Here is a 22,637-nt window from a genome sequence, read left to right as displayed (position 1 = left end):
GTGTTCTTCTTACAATCCTTAACAACTCTCGTGTTTTGATCATCTCCAAATTATATTATTAACTTGGCCAAAATAGGCGGTCAAAGTAGTACTTCCATAGTTGACTTTTCATTGAATTACTATTACGCGACTTGCACGCTAGCATTTTTAATAAATCGAAAAATTAAGATTTAAATGCGAAACCACCTCAAGGACTTTTTGAGTGTTTTTGATAATTATCACAAAAGTTTCGATTTAAAAATATGAATTTAAATAGTGAAAACATTTCCAAAGTTCGGTCGACTATGGAGTTCTACTATTCGCGCTAGTTTTACTAAAACGCTCATAACACACAAACCGTTAAATCAATCGACACGCCGTCTTTCGTACACGATCTAGAGAACTTCTACTTTTTAATCAAAAACAAACTCTGTCCTTTTTAGAAAACAAATTTCCCAGATTTAATCAAAACAGGGCAGTAGCTAGGCAGTGGCTACGCGTCGTGTAGCATTACCGCACGACTTTGGTTCCAATATTTTTATAAAATTGGAAAATTAATATTTTAATGAAAGTCTTTTTGGGTCTTCTTCCTTACTGTAATATCCAGTTACCATGATTTTTCCATATTCAAATTATAATTTGTAGGGTTCCAAAAATATCACACAACTCCATAATTCGTAACTGTGTTCTCACAACCATAACTCCTAAACCGTAAATCACCTCGCGATGTTCTTTATATGTACCGAAACTACAAAACAATATCTAGATTTTCATGTCTAGTGGTTCATACTTTAAAGATTATTTCATGTCCTAATTCTCTGCACAAACCAAAACATGTGCAACAAGTCCACTACTTAACAACCACAACAAGATCTTGCCATTTCCACTACTTGTAACCAACATCAATACATATAATCTTCAAGATTCACTCATCTACTAATTATTTACATCATCTAGTGTAACATCCAAGAACCACATCTCATAATCTTTAAAAATTAACAAGATTTAAACGTATAGACCTCAAGCATTCACAATCTCTTAAATCTTGAAACCATATAACAATAATCCTTAAAATCCAACCATAAAATCTTTAAGGGTGAAGAGTTATACCTTCTTGGATCCTTAAAACACCTAGGAGGAGTGTATTAACCTTGTAGAATGTTGATCTATCCGTAACAAGCCTTAGACTAACAAGGGAAATCAAGAAAACGAGTTAGTAAAATTCGGAGTTACTATTCAGCATCTCATTCAAACATTTTTATAAAATTGAAAACATATTATTTGAGTCTGAAATTTGGTATGAAGTTTACCTATGATATGGAGCAGCTACGGTTAAAATTTCATGATATTTGAGTGGGTAGATCTTAAGTTATGAATTTTTATTTCTTGGGGGTTCTTGGAAATTCGGAAATGGAGAAGGATGGAGAGAATGGCTTTCTTTTGCTTGGCTCTTGAAAGTGTGTTAGGTTATAAGTATACATATATGGATATATGTATAAGAGCTGCACTTTGGACAAAGAAATAATAGAGTATGGCTTGTGATTGTGTGTTGAATGAGAGAAATATGGAGGTATGGTGCATGTACTCCTTGTCTCCCCCTTTACTATTCACAACATTATTCTAGTTTGATTGACTAACTACTAGTTACACTTCTAACTACTTGTTGGGTTTAGGATTGTGCATGGCCAACTTGCATGGCTCCCAATTACTTCCTCATTTAATTATCGTTCATGCACTTGTCGTTTTATTTCGATAGTTTTCCCGTAGAACGTTTCATTTTGCAAGGATTTCGTTTATCGTCTATAATCCTTTAATCACTTCCATTCCTTTCTCTTGAACTTAATAACATCTTGATGAGTTGTTTATTTAACGTAGTATTCCCGGTTCTACACCATTCTTTACGGATTCTAAAACACGTAGTATAAGTGGGAATCTTCGAATTTTGACGGCTTTTGCATTCACTTATTTCTCTCGTTAAACAAGAATACGTTCTCTGATTCTCAAGATTCCACTATTCATTTATGGTGAACTCAAATTTTTTTGCATAATCACATCCAATTATTATTCACTAAAGTTTTAAAATATTACAAAATTTAGGGTTCTTACATTATTCCTTTCAAATTGGTTTAGCTCATCCTGCATAGCTAAAATCCAATAAGGATCCAACAAAACTTCTTCTACCTTCTTTGGTTCTTCCTTAGAGAGGAAGTTGTTGTATAGACATTCTTCTTGAGTTGTTCACCTTGTTTGAACTCTAGAAGATACATCACCAATGATGAGCTCAAAGGGGTGATCCTTTGTCCATTTCCTTTGTTGAGGTAGATTAGCTCTAGATGAAGAGGCCTCATTATTGTCTTGATGTGTGATTGAGTTTTGATTATTAGAAACTCCCCCTGAGTTTATGGATCTTTGATTTGAGAAAGGGGAACTTTCTGTAAGTGATCTATTCTGACTTCCGGCTTCTTTTGATGACCCGACGGATGGTGAACTTTGAGTACCGACGGATGAAGCTGGTTGTCTCCCGACGGATAAAGCAGATTGTCTCCCGACGGATGAAGCATTTTGCAACTCGATAGATGTTGAATTTTGTGCTTCATTGGTAATGGATTTTTCTGCATTATCCTTTAATATTATTTCTTAATCACTTTCATCATCACTGTCATCACTAACCATCTCCATATTGTCAAATTTAAGGCTCTCATGGTAATCTCCATCTTGCAGTCCTTCAATCTTTTTATCATCAAACACAACATGTATTAATTCCATAACAATGTTGGTTTTTAGATTGTAGACTCTATATGCTTTACCAACAGCATATCCAACAAAAATTCCTTCATATGCTTTAGCATCAAACTTCCCATTCTGATCAGTTTGATTTCTCAAGATATAATATTTGCAGCCAAAGACATGAAGAAAATTTAGAGTTGGCTTCTTGTTCTTAAACAATTGATAGGGAGTCATGCATTTTGCTTGATTAACCAGAGAAATATTCTGAGTGTAGCATGCAGTATTTACAGCTTCAACCCAGAAATATATTGGTAATTTAGACTCTTCAAGCATTGTCCTTGTAGCTTCAATAAGTGATATGTTCTTTCTTTCTACTACTCCATTTTGTTGTGGAGTCCTTGCTGCTGAAAACTCATATAAAATCCCATTTTCTTCACAAAATACTCTCATGACCGAATTCTTGAACTCAGTTCCATTGTCACTCCTGATTCTTCTAACTTTGAAATCAGGATGATTGTTGACTTTCCTTATGTGATTGATGATGATTTCACTAGCCTCATCTTTGGACTTAAGGAAATATGTCCAAGAGAACTTTGAGAAATCATCTACAATTACTAGGCAAAATCTTTTCCTTGAGATGGACAACACATTGACTGGTCCAAATAAATCCATGTGTAGCAGTTGCAAAGGTTCTTCAATTGTCGAATCAAGCTTCTTTCTGAATGATGCTTTAATTTGCTTTCCCTTTTGGCAAGCATCACACAGTCCATCCTTAGAAAACTCCACTTGAGGAATGCCTCTAACCGGTTCTTTCTTTACAAGTTCATTCATGGTCTTGAAGTTTAGATGGGATAGCTTCTTGTGCCATAGCCAACTTTCATCTTGACTTGCCTTACTGAGAAGACAAGTAACAGATCCTGTATTTGATGAGTTGAAGTCAGCTAAGTACACATTTCCTTTTCTCACTCCAGTGAGAACCACTTTGTTGTTCCTCTTGTTTATCACAACACAGGCTTCTGAGTTGAAGGTTACTGAATTGCCTTTGTCACACAGCTGGCTGATGCTCAACAAATTGTGCTTGAGACCATCTACTAAGGCAACCTCTTCAATGATGACATTTTCTTTTGAAATCAAGCCATATCCCACGATATAACCCTTGCTGTCATCTCCAAAAGTAATACTTGGGCCAGCTCTCTCCTTGAACTCTGTGAGCAGGGTAGAATCACCAGTCATGTGTCTTGAACATCCACTATCCATGTACCATAAATTCTTTTTGTTTCCCTGCACACATTAAAATCAAATCAAGTTGATTTTGGTACCCAAGTTTCCTTGGGTCCTGCCTTGTTAGCTTTCTTTTTCTGTTTCTTAGGTTTGATCTCATTTGACTTGGGGATATCAAATTCATCCTTAGTCATTTCAGTTGGACCTTTGAAACCATTCATTGCAAAAGAATTATCATGCACATTTTGATTAACAGGAAATGGCATGCTATTAGTAAATATGTTATTCCAGTAGAGCATGCTAAATGGCATTTGAGGCATACTAAATGCAACATAGTAAGGATTAGGTGCAAATGGCATGTTATCAAATTGTACATTCATATTCTGTGTAGACATAACATTCATAGGCATAGAAGGCATGGCATTCATATTGGGAAAAGGAGGTGGCACAGATATGGAAGCAGGCATGGAAGTTTTGCAATTAACAGACAGTTGATTTACACTACCACACTTAACACAGATTTTTCTTAGAGCATACTTATCAGGTGTGTAGTTGTTATGCTTGTTAATCCCTACTTTACCATTTCTATTGTTTTTCCTTTTAGCCTCTGTTTTAACCTCAATCTTTTCTAGTCTGTCATTCAATTGCTTGATAGACAGATGACCAACATTCACTTTCTTTTCTTCACTTGACTAGATTCTCCTGAAATAAAGTTTTTGGAAACTGATCCATATTTTTCATTCAACTTGGCAAGTTTGGCTTTACTCAAAGGTTTGCTCACAGCCGACATATGAGGATTTATATCACTCGACGGATAATTCTTTTGATTATCTGACGGATGACTTTCATCATCCGTCGAGTCCACATATGTTAGCACTCCTTCAACCAAATTGGATTCCAGCTTCTCTTTATTCTTCTTCCAGGCTGCATTACAAAAGGACTCAATACCTTGAACTTTGGTGATTTGAGCATGAACATCTCTAGATGTTTTCCATGCCTTAATTACCTCATGTTCTCATTCAAGCTGCTTCTTCAAGATCTCTTCTTTCTTCAAGGACTCAGTTAATTCATCCTTAGCAATTTTACACTCAATTCTTAATTTTTCAAATTCAATAAATTGAGACTCTAGCACATTATTCCTCTCACTTTAAAATAAATTATTTTCTTTGATTTTAGCATTTTCCTTAGTAAGAGACTTAAGTGTAACACGCAAATGATATAATTCTGTAGACATGTCATTTATTGCATCATTACACTCAGCTTTAGATAAATGTGCAAGGTTAGTGGTGATTACCTGATTACTTGAAGAACTTGTCTCTGTTTTATCAGACTTGGCCATTAGGGCTAGATTGACATAGCTGACATCCTCATCCTCATCCAGACCATCTGCTGTCCAGTCATTTTCTTGTGTAATTAAATCCCTTTCCTTTTATTTGAGCAACTCAAAATATTTCTGTTTATAATCTACAGGCTCAAACTTCTTCTTGCTGTAATCTGACTTTCTACACTCACTGGAAAAGTGCCCTGCCAAGCCACATTTGAAACATTTGAATTTTGATTTATCTACCATGTTTCTGTTTGGCTTAGCTGCTCCAAAGTTCTTCTTGAACTTGAGCTTGGAAAATCTTCTGGAAAGAAATGCTAGATGTTCATCAATATCCTCCATGTCATCTTGGCTCAAAGAATCTTCATTTTCTGCTACCAGCCCTTGCCCTTGTTTTTTACAGACCTTTGAAGTAGACTTAACAGCTTCTATCTTCATCGCTTTCTCCTTTTCTAACTCAGCAACCAGTGTAATGGATCCTCCTTTCATTCTCCCTTTTTCCATTATTTCATCTTGCTCTATTCCAAGCTCATAAGTTTTTAGAATGCCATACAGTCTCTCTAGTGTAAACTCCTTATATTCTTGTGAGTTTATCAAGGATACTGTCATTGGTTTCCATTCTTTTGGTAGGGATCTCAGAAATTTGAGCTTAGAATCTTTGGTTTGGTAGACTTTTCCATGCAGCTTTAGAGCATTTAGTAACTTTTGAAATCTACTAAAGATATCAGTGAGAGTTTCACCTTCTTCAAAGTGGAAATGCTCATATTGCTGAATTAATAGCTGCATCTTGTTTTCTCTAACTTGTTCAGTGCCATCACAGATAATCTGAATTGTATCTCAAACTTCCTTGGCAGTTTTGCAATGGATGATGTTGTCAAACATGTCACCATCAACTCCATTAAACAGAATATGCATGGCCTTCTTGTCCTTCCTGACTTGTTCAATATCAGGATCTGACCATTCATGCCTTGGCTTGGGAACTGATGGCTCATTTCCAGTTGCATCTCTTATTGGTACATGAGGGCCTCTTTCTATGCAATCTACATAGGCCTCATCTTGAGAAAGTAAATGAAGATGCATCTTTACCTTCCAGTGATGGTAATTATCTTTGTCCATAAAAGGAATCTTAAATCCAACATCCTTCTTGTTCATCTTGCTGTTTGTTATGATCTTTAAACTCTTTGTTCTTCAAGAGATTGCTCTGATACCAATTGTTAGTCCCTAACAATGCAACAAGAATTACAGAAGGGCGGTTAAATGGAATTCTTGTAACTTTTTCTGAATTACAAAATGTTCTATCTTAATAATATATATAGGTGTTTAATTTGCTAAGTGCGGAATACGAGTTAATTAAATCAAAACACAAAGTAATAAAAACACAAGTCTTTAAAACTTTCTGGTGGATTTGAATGTATCCACCGGAGATATATATATATATATATATATATATATATATATCAAGAGAACTCTGTGAAGCTTGAATAGCTCACAGCTGCTTACAACAATAAGAACAACTAAACTTACAGAGAAATGCTAAGGATACAGCTTACAATTGTTTCTCTGAGAAAATGTATTGCTTAGTCTTGTTGTTGTTCTAATTGCTACTCTTGGTTTATATATCACCAAGATTACACAGTAATAAGACAAGATAAAAAACAAAAACTATCAAGTCTAATACTATGCTACTTCATTACTCTATTCCAGCATCTTTGAATATCTTCATAATAGCATGGAAATGGCAATGCTTCTTTGTTCTCAAAAACCCAGTTGAATAGGCTTCCACATTCCTTTTGCAGACACTCGACGCATGTGACTGTGTTGTCACTGTCAACAGATGTTTGAATTGATTATCCGTCGGGTACATGATCATTCGTCGGGTTGCCTTGTTGATCATCCGTCGAGTAGCTTTGTTGATCATCCGTCGAGTAGCTTTGTTGATCATCCGTTGGGTAGCTATTTGGCACTTAACTTCATTTCATTTATACAGAATTATAAGACATCATTTATGTACAATTAATCAACCTATTCTGCATATCTAATTAAAGTCAACATGACTTATATGCTACTATAGAATCTAAAAAAAGGTGTTTGCAGAAATGTGCTTCGGACTTATTGTTACATAAGCTACTCACTCGATGGATGTCAAATCCTTATCCGTCGGGACTATATTGAGTCATCCGTCGGGACAATATTTGCTTATCCGTCGAGTGCTACATTTTTCACTAAGTTAAATCTACTAAGGTGTTTTGTTATGAAATCATCAAGTTCACAACATATACAAAACAAATACCGAACCTCGCTGGGTTCTGGAACATTAATAGGATCCCTAGGAAACTTTTAAGCCTATAAATTAAGAGCGGAAAGGACTTGCGTCTCAGTCCAGATCCACTATTTTAAGAAAACATTCGTCCTCCTTTGGGACTGAAAATCCACTTTTAACTTTTCATTTTAAAAACTGATGCCAAGTGACAGTTAATTTCTTAAACAATGATCATCTTTATCAAGGGTTCTAGATTAACTTCGAAGCATGCGAAATAGGTTCAATAAATTTTAAGGCCGTGACCAACTAGACTGCTACCTTATCAAAGGAAATTGCAAAGTTTCTATTCACAAGGGATTGGGTAATTGGGTTTAACAGGGTTATTGAATGGTATAAAGGAACTAAGTCAAACTAGGTTCAATGTAGTGGTTCCAGATAAAATATAAGTATTTAAAATATAAAGAAGGTGAGCATCAGTTCAAAGCATAACAGGGTATCATGGTTTAAGGATAAGAATAGAGTTATCAAGCATATATGAACAATCTTTGAGGAATAACTGACTTTTAGGTGTCAATATAAGGTTACTAAGTATGACTTATACAGGGTTCAGCATCACAATTACTTTGGTATACTAGCATGGTATGACTTTTGAATTACTTGCATGGCCATCTCCAAGAAAAGTTAAACTACTTGCAATAGATACTTGAGGGTTCATGGCATTTACATATAATATGGAAGATAGATTTGAAACCACTTGGATCATGTATACATATATATCAAGGTGAATTAGAATACTCGCATCATATATAAAAGCTGGGCTAACACACACTTGCAGTGTAAACAAAAAGGTAGGTTGAAATACTTGCCTTTAGAAAGGCTTGACTTGACTGGAATGTGGGAGCAACTGGGAGCTTTACTCGACTTTAATGGAAAGTTTACCCTCGTCTCGAGAGCCTACACAAAATAATAATAACCCCATTATAATATATTCTCACCAACTTTGTTAGGAATATATGTGCATTAGTTTGATGATATGTTTAACAAAACACTTAAGTAGAAATTTAGTGTCTGTAGCCTCAAAGGATAAGACCACTTTGGCTATCCGTTGATGGTGTAGCTTTACTTAGAAATAAGTCTAGTATTGTAGCATATTTCAGTCTCTGTATTTGAAATGAAATTCTTAGAAGTTGAGAGAAACTATAAGTCATGTTGACTACTAGATGATATGCAGATAGGAAGGCCAATTGTAAATATTTCATGCCTTGTAATTTTGTATAAATGAAGTGGTATCAACGGATGACTTAAAGACCTTCAACGGATGAGAAGCTAAGCTTCAACGAATGTCTCTAAAGCTTCAACGGATAACATCCTTCAACGGATGAGAGCATCAACGGATGAAAGCTTCAACGGATAACATCCTTCAACGGATGAAGTCATCAACGGATGAAAGCTTCAACGGATGTTCTGCTAATTAGCCGTTGATAAGTGGTAGTTGTACCTACAGACAGAGGCACATGGGTTGACAGAGAAAACTGAGATGTGGTAGCCGAATTTCAGGATCAACAGAAAAAGCAGCCGTTCTTCTTTAGTACAAAGATGCAATAGTCAACAAAGTACTGGAGTGAACAGGAAAAGAAGCAAGTGAAGAACTTATTTTACTATTGTAATTTTATATTGTTTTTTTCACTTGTACACTTGGTAATATATAAACCAAGAAGAAGCTAGTAATTAGAGAGATTTTTCCAGAGCTGTTAAGAAATATCTTGAGAGAAAATTCATCTAGTTTGTACTAGGATGCAGCTGTGATCAACATTGTTGAACACAGATTTTCTAATATACCATCTCTGGTGGAACAACAAATCCACCAGAAAAGTTTTTAAAGTTTGTTGTGTTCTTTACATTTTGTGTTTGAATATATATCTGTCTGCATTAGCTCAAAGCAATTCATACACTTGTTCATCTAGAACACACTGCTTTAATAAACTTCTCAAAACCTGAAAAAGTTTTGAGATTTACATTCAACCCCCCTTCTGTAAATCTCATTGTTAGTCCTCTAGGAATAACAATTGGTATCAGAGCAGGCTCTTGACATACAAAGAGTTTAAAGATCTTGGAATCTAACAAAGATGAGTAAGAAGGATATTGGAGTAAAGATCCCAGTTCTTGACAAAGACAGTTATCACCACTGGAAGGTGAAAATGCACCTTCATCTACTCTCCCAAGATGAAGGTTATGTAAACTGCATTGAGAATGGTCCTCACATTCCCCACAAAGTAGCCACAGTTGCTACGGCCACAATTGCTGTTGGTCAATCCATTCCAAAACCTAGAGCAGAATGGACAATGGAAGACACAGAAGAAGTCCACAAGGATAAGAAGGCTATGAACATTTTGTTTAATGGTCTTGACAAGGATATGTTTGATAATGTGATAAATTGTTCAACTGCCAAAGAGGTTTGGGACACAGTTCAGTTGCTGTGTGAAGGTACAGAACAAGTAAAAGAGAACAAAATGCAGCTTCTCATTCAACAGTATGAGTACTTTCATTTTGAAGAGAATGAATCTTTAAATGACACATTTAATAGATTCCAAAAGCTGTTGAATGGACTGAAGCTGTATGGTAGAGTGTACCAGGTGAAGGATTCAAATCTTAAATTTTTGAGATCCTTACCAAAGGAATGGAAACCCATGACTGTTTCCTTAAGAAACTCTCAGGATTATAAGGACTTTACTCTTGAAAGATTATATGGAATCTTGAAGACTTATGAACTAGAGTTGGAACAGGATGAGGTATTGGAGAGGGGGAGAAAGAAAGGAGGTTCAGTTGCATTGGTAGCTGAAAATGAGAAAGAATGCAGAAAAGAAACTGTGAGATCTACATCAAGCTCCAAAGATGGTGTAAGAAATCCAGAATCAGACAAGGGTAAAGAGCAAGTTGCTGAAAATGAAGACAACTCCAGTCAAGATGACTCTGATGGTATTGATGAGCATCTTGCATTTCTGTCCAGGAGATTTGCAAAGATGAAGTTCAGGAAAAACACTAGAGCCACTAAACCCTATAAGAACATGGTGGACAAATCCAAGTTCAAGTGTTTTAATTGTGGTATAAGTGGACACTTTGCAAGTGAGTGCAGAAAGCCAACCTCTGAAAAGAAGAAATTTGAACAAGTAGATTACAAAAAGAAATATTTTGATCTACTCAAACAGAAGGAAAGGGCTTTCATTACTCAAGAAAAGGACTGGGCAGCTGATGGAGATGAAGAGGATGAAGATGTGGATTATGTCAACCTTGCTCTCATGGCTGATTCTGAAGAAAACGAAGTTAGTTCATCAAGCAATCAGGTAATCACTACTGATTTAACACAACTTACTAAAGAAGAGTGCAATGATGCTTTCAATGACATGTCTACTGAATTGTATCATTTGCGTGTGTCTCTTAAATCTCTTGCTAAAGAAAATAGTAGGATCAAAGAGAACAATCTGTTTTTAAGTAATAGAAATACTGTGTTAGAAAATAAGTTGATTGACCTAGAGAAAACCAAATTGCATTGTATATCTGTTGAAAATGAACTAGCTGAATCTGTTAAGAAAGTAGAAATACTTTCCAATCAATTAGAGAAAGAGCAAGAGGTGATTAAAGCCTGGAAAACATCTAGGGATGTAAGTGCTCAAATTGCCAAAGTCCAAGGAATTGAATCATTCTGTGAAACTGCCTGGGATAAAAATAAAAAGAAACTGGAATTAATTGATGGACTGTCAACGGATGTGGAATCAACGGATGATGAAAGTTATCCGTTGAAGGAAGAAAAGGAACATCCGTTGAAGGTTCCTCAATTAAAACAGGCAGATGTTTCTAAAAGAGAAAATCTAAAGAAACTCAACAAAAAGTTTGGTTCAACTTCAAAGAACTTTGTCAAAGAAGGAGCAAGCACATCCAAAGATGTCAGAAAGGTGAATGTAGGGCACATGACCTTAGAACAGTTAAACAATAGGCTCAAGATGGTTGAGGATAAAAAGGAATCCAAAAGGAAATCCAACAGAAATGGGAAGGTAGGAGTTAACAAACATAACAATTACACACCTGACAAGTATGCTCCTAGAAAAAGCTGTGTGCATTGTAGTAGTGTTAATCATCTATCTGCTAATTGTAAATCTATTAAGAAATCTCCCATAACTGTACCCTCTTCCATGCCTAACATGTCTGTATCACCTCTACATGCTATGCCTGTTATGTCTCAACAAAATCCTTATACACATTTTGCAAACATGCCATATTTTAACAATCCTTATCTTGCTGCATTCAGTATGCCTCAAATGCCATACAATATGCCAATGTGGAATAACATGTATGCACAATCCATGCCTAATAATTCTATAAATGTGCTGGATAATGTTGTGACTAACCCTACACCTCAACCAACCACATCTAAGACCAAGGTTGACTCAAACTCACCTAAGTCTAAAGATGCAGGAGGAATGAAGTCTAGGAGAAAGGCTAACAAGAATGGACCCAAGGAAACTTGGGTACCAAAATCAAATTGATTGATTGTGTGGTGTGCAGGAAAATAGAAGAAATCTATGGTACTTGGACAGTGGCTGTTCAAGACACATGACTGGAGATTTCTCCCTGCTCACAGAGTTTAAAGAGAGAGCTGGCCCCAGCATAACCTTTGGAGATGACAGCAAAGGGTTTACTATGGGATATGGCTTGATTTCAACAAGGAATGTCATCATTGAAGAAGTTGCATTAGTTGATGGTCTCAAGCACAACTTACTGAGTATCAGTCAACTATGTGATAGAGGGAACACAGTTTCCTTCAATTCTGAAGCCTGTGTTGTCACTAGTAAGGAAGACAACAAAGTGGTTCTAACTGGAGTTAGAAAAGGAAATGTGTACTTAGCTGACTTCAACTCTACAGATGCAGAATCTATTACTTGTCTCTTCAGCAAAGCAAGTTCAGTTGAGAGTTGGCTATGGCACAAGAAGCTATCCCATTTGAATTTCAAAACAATGAATGATCTAGTCAAAAAGGACTTAGTAAGAGGAATTCCTCTTGTTGAATTCTCAAGGGATGGTCTGTGTGATGCTTGTCAGAAAGGCAAACAAAGGAAAGCATCATTTCAGAAGAAGCTTGAAACAACAATTGATGAACCATTACAGCTGCTACATATGGATTTGTTTGGACCAGTCAATGTATTGTCAATAGCAAGAAAAAGATATTGCTTAGTGATTGTAGATGATTTCTCAAAGTTCTCATGGGTCTGTTTTCTTGGATCAAAGGATGAAGCAAGTGAAATCATTATCAATCACATCAGGCAAGTCAACAATCATCCTGACTTGAAGGTTAGAAATATCAGGAGTGACAATGGAACTGAGTTCAAGAATTTGACATTAAGGCTGTTCTGTGAAGAAAATGGAATCATGCATGAGTTCTCAGCTCCAAGAACACCTCAGCAAAATGGGGTTGTTGAAAGAAAGAACAGATCTTTAATTGAAGCTGCCAGAACAATGCTTGAAGAATCAAAGTTACCAACATATTTCTGGGCTGAAGCTGTTAATTGTGCCTGCTTCACTCAGAATATTTCTTTGATCAATCAAGCAAAAGGCATGACTCCTTATCAGTTGTTCAAGAGAAGAAAACCAACTCTAAACTTTCTTCATGTCTTTGGATGTAAATGCTTTATACTGAGGAATCAATCTGACCATAAAGGGAAGTTTGATGCAAAGGCTGATGAAGGAATATTTGTTGGTTATTCAGCTGGAAAATCTTATAGGGTCTACAATCTAAGAACCAACATTGTTATGGAATCTGTGCATGTTGTGTTTGATGATAAAAAGATTGATGGACTAACAGATGAGGGACATAATGAGAGACTCAAATTTGACAACATTGAGATATATTGTGATGATAGTGAAGAGGAGACTGATGGAGATGACACTTCAAAAGGGATTCAAAACATGCCCCTGGATAATGCACAAAATACTGCATCCATTGATAGAAGCAATGCAGTATCCGTTGAAAGACATAGTGCATCATCCGTTGAAGTACAAAATGAAGCATCCGTTGATCATAGTTCATCAACGGATAATCGATTTACATCATCAGTTGATAGAACTCCAAGTTCCCTGCAAAGGACCAACAACTCAGGGGGAGTTTCAACTAGTCAACACTCTGTCTCACATCATGACAATACTGAGGCCACCTCATCTAGAGCACATCTTCCACCACAAAGGAAATGGACCAAGAATCATCCCTTTGAACTGATCATTGGTGATGCATCATCTAAAGTGCAAACAAGAAGAGCTACTCAAGATGAATGTCTGTACAGTAGTTTTCTATCTCAGGAGGAACCTAAGAAAGTGGAAGAAGCTCTATTGGATCCAGATTGGATATTAGCTATGCAGGAAGAGCTAAACCAATTTGAGAGAAACCAAGTTTGGAAGCTGGTACCCAAACCAAAGAACAAGAGTCCTATTGACACAAAGTGGGTATTCAGAAACAAGATGGATGAAAATGGCATTATCATAAAGAATAAAGCCAGATTGGTTGCTAAAGGCTATTCTCAGCAAGAGGGAATAGATTTTGATGAAACATATGCTCCTGTTGCAAGACTTGAAGCCATCAGAATATTTCTAGCCCATGCAGCCCATGCCAATTTCAAAGTCTATCAAATGGATGTCAAGAGTGCATTTCTAAATGGGAAATTAGAGGAAGAAGTCTATGTAAGTCAACCTCCAGGATTTGAAGATCCAAATTTTCCAGACTATGTGTATTATCTGTTGAAAGCACTCTATGGACTGAAGCAAGCACCTAGAGCCTGGTATGAAACCTTATCAAAATTTCTTTTGGAGAATCACTTCACTAGAGGTACTGTTGATAAAACTCTCTTCTTTAGGAATGTTAATGGCTCTAGTATACTTGTTCAAATTTATGTAGATGACATAATATTTGGCTCTATAGATGATAAACTTTGCAAAAAGTTTGCTAAGCTAATGCAAAGTAAATATGAAATGAGCCTAATGGGAGAACTAACCTATTTTCTTGGTTTACAAGTTAAACAAGTTAGTGATGGAATTTTCATTAGTCAAACTAAATATATTTATGATCTTTTAAAGAAGTTTGACTTAATGGAATGCTCATCTGCAAAAACTCCCATGGCCACTGCCACCAAACTTGAATTAAATAAGACTGAAAGGTCTGTGGACATTACAAGTTATAGAGGCATGGTTGGTTCACTTTTATATTTAACTGCTAGCAGACCAGATATAATGTTTGCTACATGTCTGTGTGCTAGATTTCAAGCTGATCCTAGGGAGTCTCACTTAATTGCTATCAAGAGAATTTTCAGATATCTCAAGGGTACACCAAATTTAGGAATTTGGTATCCTAGAGAATCTGGCTTTGATCTGATTGGTTATTCAGATGCAGACTATGCAGGTTGCAAAATAGACAGGAAAAGTACAACAGGCTCCTGCCAATTCCTGGGAAACAAGCTTGTATCATGGTTTAGCAAAAAGCAAAATTCAGTCTCTACTTCTACAGCTGAGGCTGAATACATTGCTGCTGGAAGTTGCTGTTCTCAAATGTTATGGATGAGGAATCAACTCCTTGATTATGGACTTCATGTTGATAGAATACCTATCTTTTGTGACAACACAAGTGCCATAGCCATAACAGAGAATCCTGTACAGCACTCAAGGACCAAGCACATTGATATCAAGTACCACTTCATTAGGGAGCATGTCATGAATGGTACAGTGGAACTACATTTTGTTCCAAGTGAACAACAAATTGCTGACATATTTACCAAGCCACTTGATGAATCAACATTCACAAGATTGGTAAGTGAGCTAGGTATGCTTAATTACTCTTAAAATTCATGTCTTCTTTGCAATTTGATGAGAAGCCTGAAATATATTAGTTGCTAGAACAAATTTGACTTTTAACAAAGTTTATTCCATCAACGGATGTTCCCTATCCGTTGAAAGTCAAAATTGCTCTATCAACGGATATTCATTATCCGTTGAAAGACAAGTATATCTCTGGAACTTTTATCCGTCAACGGATAAAGCTGAAGTACCTTTCAACGGATGACAATTTACATTATCCGTTGAAATGTCACATCAGACGTTTGAGGTGTTTCACAGCCGTTGATTCTATTTTCTTAACCGTTGATACCATACATACATCTGTATGTATTGGTTTTAAAGGTAGTTATTAGAATACTTACAGTTTATTCTTAAACGGCTGAAATTCACTAACACCTATTTATTGATTAATCCTTTATTTATTTCTTTTTCTTTGAAAGCATATAAGCCCTTCTGATTGTTCATTATTACTTTACGCTTTCTTAGAATTTCAAGCATTTACCATTTTCTCTCTGCAAAACCTTCAAGTTATTCTCTGCAATTTCTACTCACAACAATGGCACCAGTCGTGAAGATTATGTCTCAATCTGGGTTCATCTACGAGAAGAACAATTTCATAGCTCTGGTAGAAAAGAATGAAGCCCACTCAGATTATCACAAAATGATGGACTTCATCAAAAACTGTAAACTTAGCTATGCAATGCTGGAAGCCCCAACGATTTTCTGTGAAGTAGTTGAGGAGATTTGGACAACTGCTGAGTTCAACTCCATGGATATGACTATCTCCTTCACTCTCAAAGGTAAAAATCACTGTATTAACTGTGATGACTTACAAGCATGTTTTAAATTACCTGAGAACAATGCCATGACACCACACACTGATAGTGATGTATCCAGCATGTTAGATTCCATAGGTTACTCTCTTAACTCTGCTAATTTAGGGGGTATTAGACGAAAAGGCCTTAGGAAAGAATGGAGTTTTCTTGGGGATGCCTTCATAAAGGTTTTCTCTGGGAAAATTAGTAATTTTGATGCCATAACTTCATCTCTTGTTAATATGTTCTATATGCTTGTTTCTGATAGGTACTTTAACTTTAGCAACTATGTGATGCTAGAATTAGGTACTAGATTAGGTAACAAAGCTAATAGACCTAATAACATCTATTATGCTAGATTCTTTATGTTATTGGCTAACCATGTTGCTGAAGGTTTAGTCATAATCAATGAGAATAATAAACTCAAGTGCTGGGCACAAGAGAAAAGAGTTCTTGCAGACTTGAAGAGAATGGATCTTAACAGCAGTGTGCCATTGGTGTATTTACAAATCATGAATGCACCTCAGGTAGGTGAGGTAATTGCTTCTACAACTCCTACTTCTTCCAACCTCTCTATTTCTTTATCTTCTAGTGTGGCCATGAAATCTGTGTCAATGCCCCAACAGATTTCTACCAAGGTCACCAAATCTAAACTTTCAAAATCCAAGACAAAGAAAACCACCTCTGTTGTTTCTCAAAAGACAACAGTTGTAACAACAACCATTAACCCTGAGGGAAGTGAACAGGGTGTGAGTGGTGAGGGGAGGGGTGAACATCAAAGAAACCCCCAGGATAAGGAAGGAGAGTTGAGTGCTTCCCAAGCTAGCCAAGCCCCAGTTTCTCAAAAAGCTGTGGTGGTTGAAAAGGTTTCTAGCACATCCCTAGTAGCATCCTCCCAAAAGGATGTTACTATTGAAAAGAGTTCCCAACCAGGAACACAGAACAAAAGAGGGAGGGACACTAAAGCCAAACACTCACCTACAAAAGCTTTTATTAGAAGAAAGAAGGCTAGAACCCAATCTTCTACACAGGGTGCACACACTGCACAGATACATCCATCTGTCTCTGTGCCTTCTCAAACTCAGTTTGATGTGACTCCAATAAATGTGGAGTCACAGCCCCATTCTCTCACAATAATCACACATCAATCACCAAACACTTCATCACCATCTCTGGATGTGGATATGTTATTCCCATCAATTCCTGATTCTCCCTCTTTACAACTCAGGGAGGAGCCCCACTCAAATACAGGTGATCATCATCTTTTAGATGATTTGTTGGATCACCCGCAAATTCTTTCAGATATAATTGAAGGATCTGTATCAACACATATCAAATCAATCTATACAGATTCAACAGTTATATCACTTTCAATTTCATCTTCTTTTCCTTCTTCAACGGATATCACTCATCCGTTGACAAGTGGTTGCTCTTCAACGGATAAGCTTAACAGCAGTTATCCGTTGATAACAACAGTTTCAACTTCAACGGATATTCCACATCCGTTGATAGTCTCTACACAAATAACTGAAATGATTCCAAGTGTAGAAGACATGAATACTGTGCAATCACTTTTAGGATTGAGGGCAGGGAGTGAAAATTTGAGTGAGAGGCTGGGTTGCTCCCAGGCAAAAGGAGAGATTGAGAGCACAAAAATGCATGCTATTTCTTCCAGCATGGCAAAAGTCAGTGAGTGGAGTACCACCTTAGAAGGTGAAGGTGAGGGAGTGAGATGTGTGAGCCAGGGGGAGCCCCTGATGCAAGAACATAGAGAAAAAGAGAGAAAAGCAGGTACAGTTGATACAAGGGTGGAACCAGCCATTGCTCATGAGTCAATGATTGTGGATGATGCTGAAAAGGAAAGACAATTTCAGCAACATTACAAAGCTGTAATTGATAACATTTCCTTGGATGCTGACACTTTTACTCATCCTGTGACAGCCTATCAACTGTTGGCTGCTCAGGGCAATGAGGAGGCAGAAAGGACACTACATTTAGTGCACTCAACAGAATCTCTTCAAAGGGATAAAGCTGCTATTAACAGGATGCCTTCTACAGCTGGTGAGCCATCTGAGGAATTTGGAGTAAATTCTGATGATGATGACTCTATTTCTTCTGATGGAAGCATGAACATAGGGGGAGATGAAGACCCTAGTTCCATTCCTAATCTACCTGAATGGGCCTTGACTAAGGAGCATAGAACAGGTGAATTCAATGTCCACTTGGTCAAACAAATCATCACTATTCAACAGGCCATTCAGAACACTTCAAATGCAAATATCAAGGCTATCCTCCAAGCTCACCTGGACTCACTGCATCTCATGAAGTTGCAGAAAGTAAAGCAAAATATGAGTCTAGATGATCTCAGGAAAGATATTGCTGACTTGAAATCCTTCACTTCAGAAAAATTGGATTCAGTCATGCCCTATGGTACTTTGCAGGACTTGGTTTCGAGATTGAAAAAGGAATCAGTTACTGAACAAAGGCTGGCCAAGTTGGAAGACAGAGTTCAAGGAATTGAAGACTCTGTGGCCACCCTTCTTCTCAACCAACAATCTCAAACCAATCTCCTAATGCAGCTGGCAAAAGCACAAGGCTTGACCCCTCTCCTTGATGATAACAAAAAGGGGGAGAATAAAAGGGAAGGGGAAGGAGAGCCCTCTACAAAGATTCAAATATCTAAAGTGCTAGTTCCTGCCATCACTACCTCTCCAATCATTCAAATCAAGGGAAAACCTGATGGAATTGATTTGATTCAGCTAGCAGCAGCTGAAATACAAATGAAAGAACAATGGAGGAGAATTGATGAAAGGTTGCAATTGGTGTTTAGTTCTACACAAAATAAATCAACATCTGTGAAATTTAGCACAAAGATTGAACCAATCAACATGGAGCTCAAGCCAGTAGGGAGAAATAAGGTTGGAGAGACTTCTTTCAAGAATTTAAAACCTATGGTTCTAAAGCCTAACACTAGATCCAGTATGGACTCCACAAAGAATCCCCTAGACTTTGCTCAGATGCAGGAAGTAGACTTTCCTCTTCCAAAACCTGATGGAGACAAAGTTCTAAGTGCAAGCATCATAAAGAAGAAGGAGACCAAGGACAAGGGTGAGAGAATGGACATGGCCTTTATCTATAGAGAGGGAAAGAGTATCTGTGTGATGCAAGGACATCCCAAATTTCTAAAGGCCAAAAGGGAAGAAACCAGAAGGTTGAAGAAAGAAGCTGTAAAACTCAAGGCTGACAAAAGAGCACAAGCAAAGCTTAAAAAACAGCTAAAGTCAAGCCAAGTTGAAGAAATGAAAGGAATTGAAGTCAGGGGTGAAGAAAAGATTGCTAACTTAGATGAGGTTCTTGGGAGCATATTTGGTGAAAATATGGAAGAAAGAGAGGAATGGCAGAAGGGAAACAGAAGAAAGGCCAAGGCACACAGAAGGAGTGAAGATAACCCTGAAGATACCAAATCTATATCTAAACCACTACCTTCCATACCTGAACCTTTTGTTGCTGATCCCTCTATAAATATCCATGGTGAACCAATCATTCCAAAAGAGGAACCTATTGATTGGGACAACATCACATTGCCTACCTTTTTAACCACTCTACCACTACCAAAGAAACAGAAAAGCAAATCTAAATCTACACCTCCCCTAACCTCTAAGAAATTCACTCAAAAACAAAAACCTAACCCTAAGCCACCCATTTCTAAAGATGATTATGTTCACATCTGTGACATAAAAGAAGCTTCAGACATTAATCTCTATCTAGATGAGCTGGAGGAAGTAAGGGGAATAGCTGCCTACAGACAGCTACCAGAGAGATTGGTGTTCAGATATAAGGGAGCTGGGGAAAGAACATGGCCTCTCTACAGGATTCTAAATGAAGGCTACTCTACCTTGATCAGAGTCTTTTCAGCCATCAAAAAGGATTCTGGCTTTACCAGAACAGCCAAGACTGAAATTCTCAACAAGATTGCCAACATAAGGAAGACTTGGAGGGAACCAAATGCTTTGCCCAGAACCTTACTCATACAAGAAAGGGGAACTAAAATTCACAAATCACCTCATTGGTTGATGGAATTTAGAGATGACAAAGGAGTCAGAAGATTTTTCAGACTTGAAGACCAACTCAAGATTGCCAGCAATGAAACTCTCAAGGAAATGCAATCTAAGTTGGATATCAGTGATGAAGATGAAGCTGAATTCTTCAGACAACTCCAACTCCAATTTGAGGAAAATGACAAAGGGCTAGGAAAGAAAACCAGGGAACAAAGAAGAAAATGATGATTTGCTCAGGCTAAAGGAGCACCCTTGGAAATACTGTAAATCTTCAATTACCTCCTAGTACATACACTTTTGCAGCACTTTTTATATTTCTACTTAGTTTCAATTCAAATATTTGTTAAGTGTTTTGTTATCATCAAGTTAACCCTGAATTTATGCCTACAGTTCTTATAGACATAAATAGGGGGAGATTGTTAGGAATATATGTGCATTAGTTTGATGATATGTTTAACAAAACACTTAAGTAGAAATTTAGTGTCTGTAGCCTCAACGGATAAGACCACTTTGGCTATCCGTTGATGGTGTAGCTTTACTTAGAAATAAGTCTAGTATTGTAGCATATTTCAGTCTCTGTATTTGAAATGAAATTCTTAGAAGTTGAGAGAAACTATAAGTCATGTTGACTACTAGATGATATGCAGATAGGAAGGCCAATTGTAAATATTTCATGCCTTGTAATTTTGTATAAATGAAGTGGTATCAACGGATGACTTAAAGACCTTCAACGGATGAGAAGCTAAGCTTCAACGGATGTCTCTAAAGCTTCAACGGATAACATCCTTCAACGGATGAGAGCATCAACGGATGAAAGCTTCAACGGATAACATCCTTCAACGGATGAAGTCATCAACGGATGAAAGCTTCAACGGATGTTCTGCTAATTAGCCGTTGATAAGTGGTAGTTGTACCTACAGACAGAGGCACATGGGTTGACAGAGAAAACTGAGATGTGGTAGCCGAATTTCAGGATCAACAGAAAAAGCAGCCGTTCTTCTTTAGTATAAAGATGCAATAGTCAACAAAGTACTGGAGTGAACAGGAAAAGAAGCAAGTGAAGAACTTATTTTACTATTGTAATTTTATATTGTTTTTTTCACTTGTACACTTGGTAATATATAAACCAAGAAGAAGCTAGTAATTAGAGAGATTTTTCCAGAGCTGTTAAGAAATATCTTGAGAGAAAATTCATCGAGTTTGTACTAGGATGCAGCTGTGATCAACATTGTTGAACACAGATTTTCTAATATACCATCTCTGGTGGAACAACAAATCCACCAGAAAAGTTTTTAAAGTTTGTTGTGTTCTTTACATTTTGTGTTTGAATATATATCTGTCTGCATTAGCTCAAAGCAATTCATACACTTGTTCATCTAGAACACACTGCTTTAATAAACTTCTCAAAACCTGAAAAAGTTTTGAGATTTACATTCAACCCCCCTTCTGTAAATCTCATTGTTAGTCCTCTAGGAATAACAAACTTAACCTAATTATAAACTGAAATTAACCACTTTGGCACTTAGGACTATATACACATATATGCTTGCAATTATCTTATAAGCATAATAGTTCACATAGCTACATATGCCCACATAACACATTTAAGTACATAATAATATATCAAAACACTATATTGCATCACTAAGCTTGGATGATCTCACTCCACTTACTCAAGTCACTTAGTTATGCTAAACTAGCCAAAACTCTTAATATTGACCTCATAACTCGAAGTGCCTTTTCTAAACCATCAAGTTCTTGTTGACCTGACTTATACCTTACACTCTACTAACCATATACTATCTTACAACTATGGTGATCAACCTAGGGCTCACTCGTAAGTGCTTTAAAACTAAATGTGAAGTGAATGTGCTCATTATAGTGATTTCAGGATGACACCAATGGGTTTTTGAGTACAATTAACACCCTTACACTTCAAGTTTACCTCCCAAACTTTTACACTAGACTCTTCTGATTATAAGGCAACGCCCAAACTCGGTGTGGATCAAGGGCCTAGATTGGGCCTCCGTAGGCCTAAGCTTAAAATCCATGGTTCCCCTGTTTTCTAGACAGAAAAGTGTCATGTTTTGCCCTAACTTGTGACACATGATTATAACTCAATTCCTATGAACTATGGCTGGAAAATACCTCTGACACTCCCTCTAGCTAAGGCCAACCAAATCCTAGTGAGGGCCTACCCATGACATGGTCAAAACTCCTCATTTCTAAGTTGTAGCAAAACTGTTCCCTGGTGGACAGATTTAGTGTTTTCACTCGTGCACCTAACCAAACAACCTACAAACCTCTAACAAACACCTGAAATCTAAAGTATACCCCTTGTAATAGCTTCTGGTGATTTGGGCCTCAAAGTGCATTACAATGAC

Source organism: Apium graveolens, chromosome 8 (assembly GCF_009905375.1).
Source record: "Apium graveolens cultivar Ventura chromosome 8, ASM990537v1, whole genome shotgun sequence".
NCBI classification, from domain to species: Eukaryota; Viridiplantae; Streptophyta; class Magnoliopsida; order Apiales; family Apiaceae; genus Apium; species Apium graveolens.
This window is presented reverse-complemented; position numbering follows the sequence as displayed.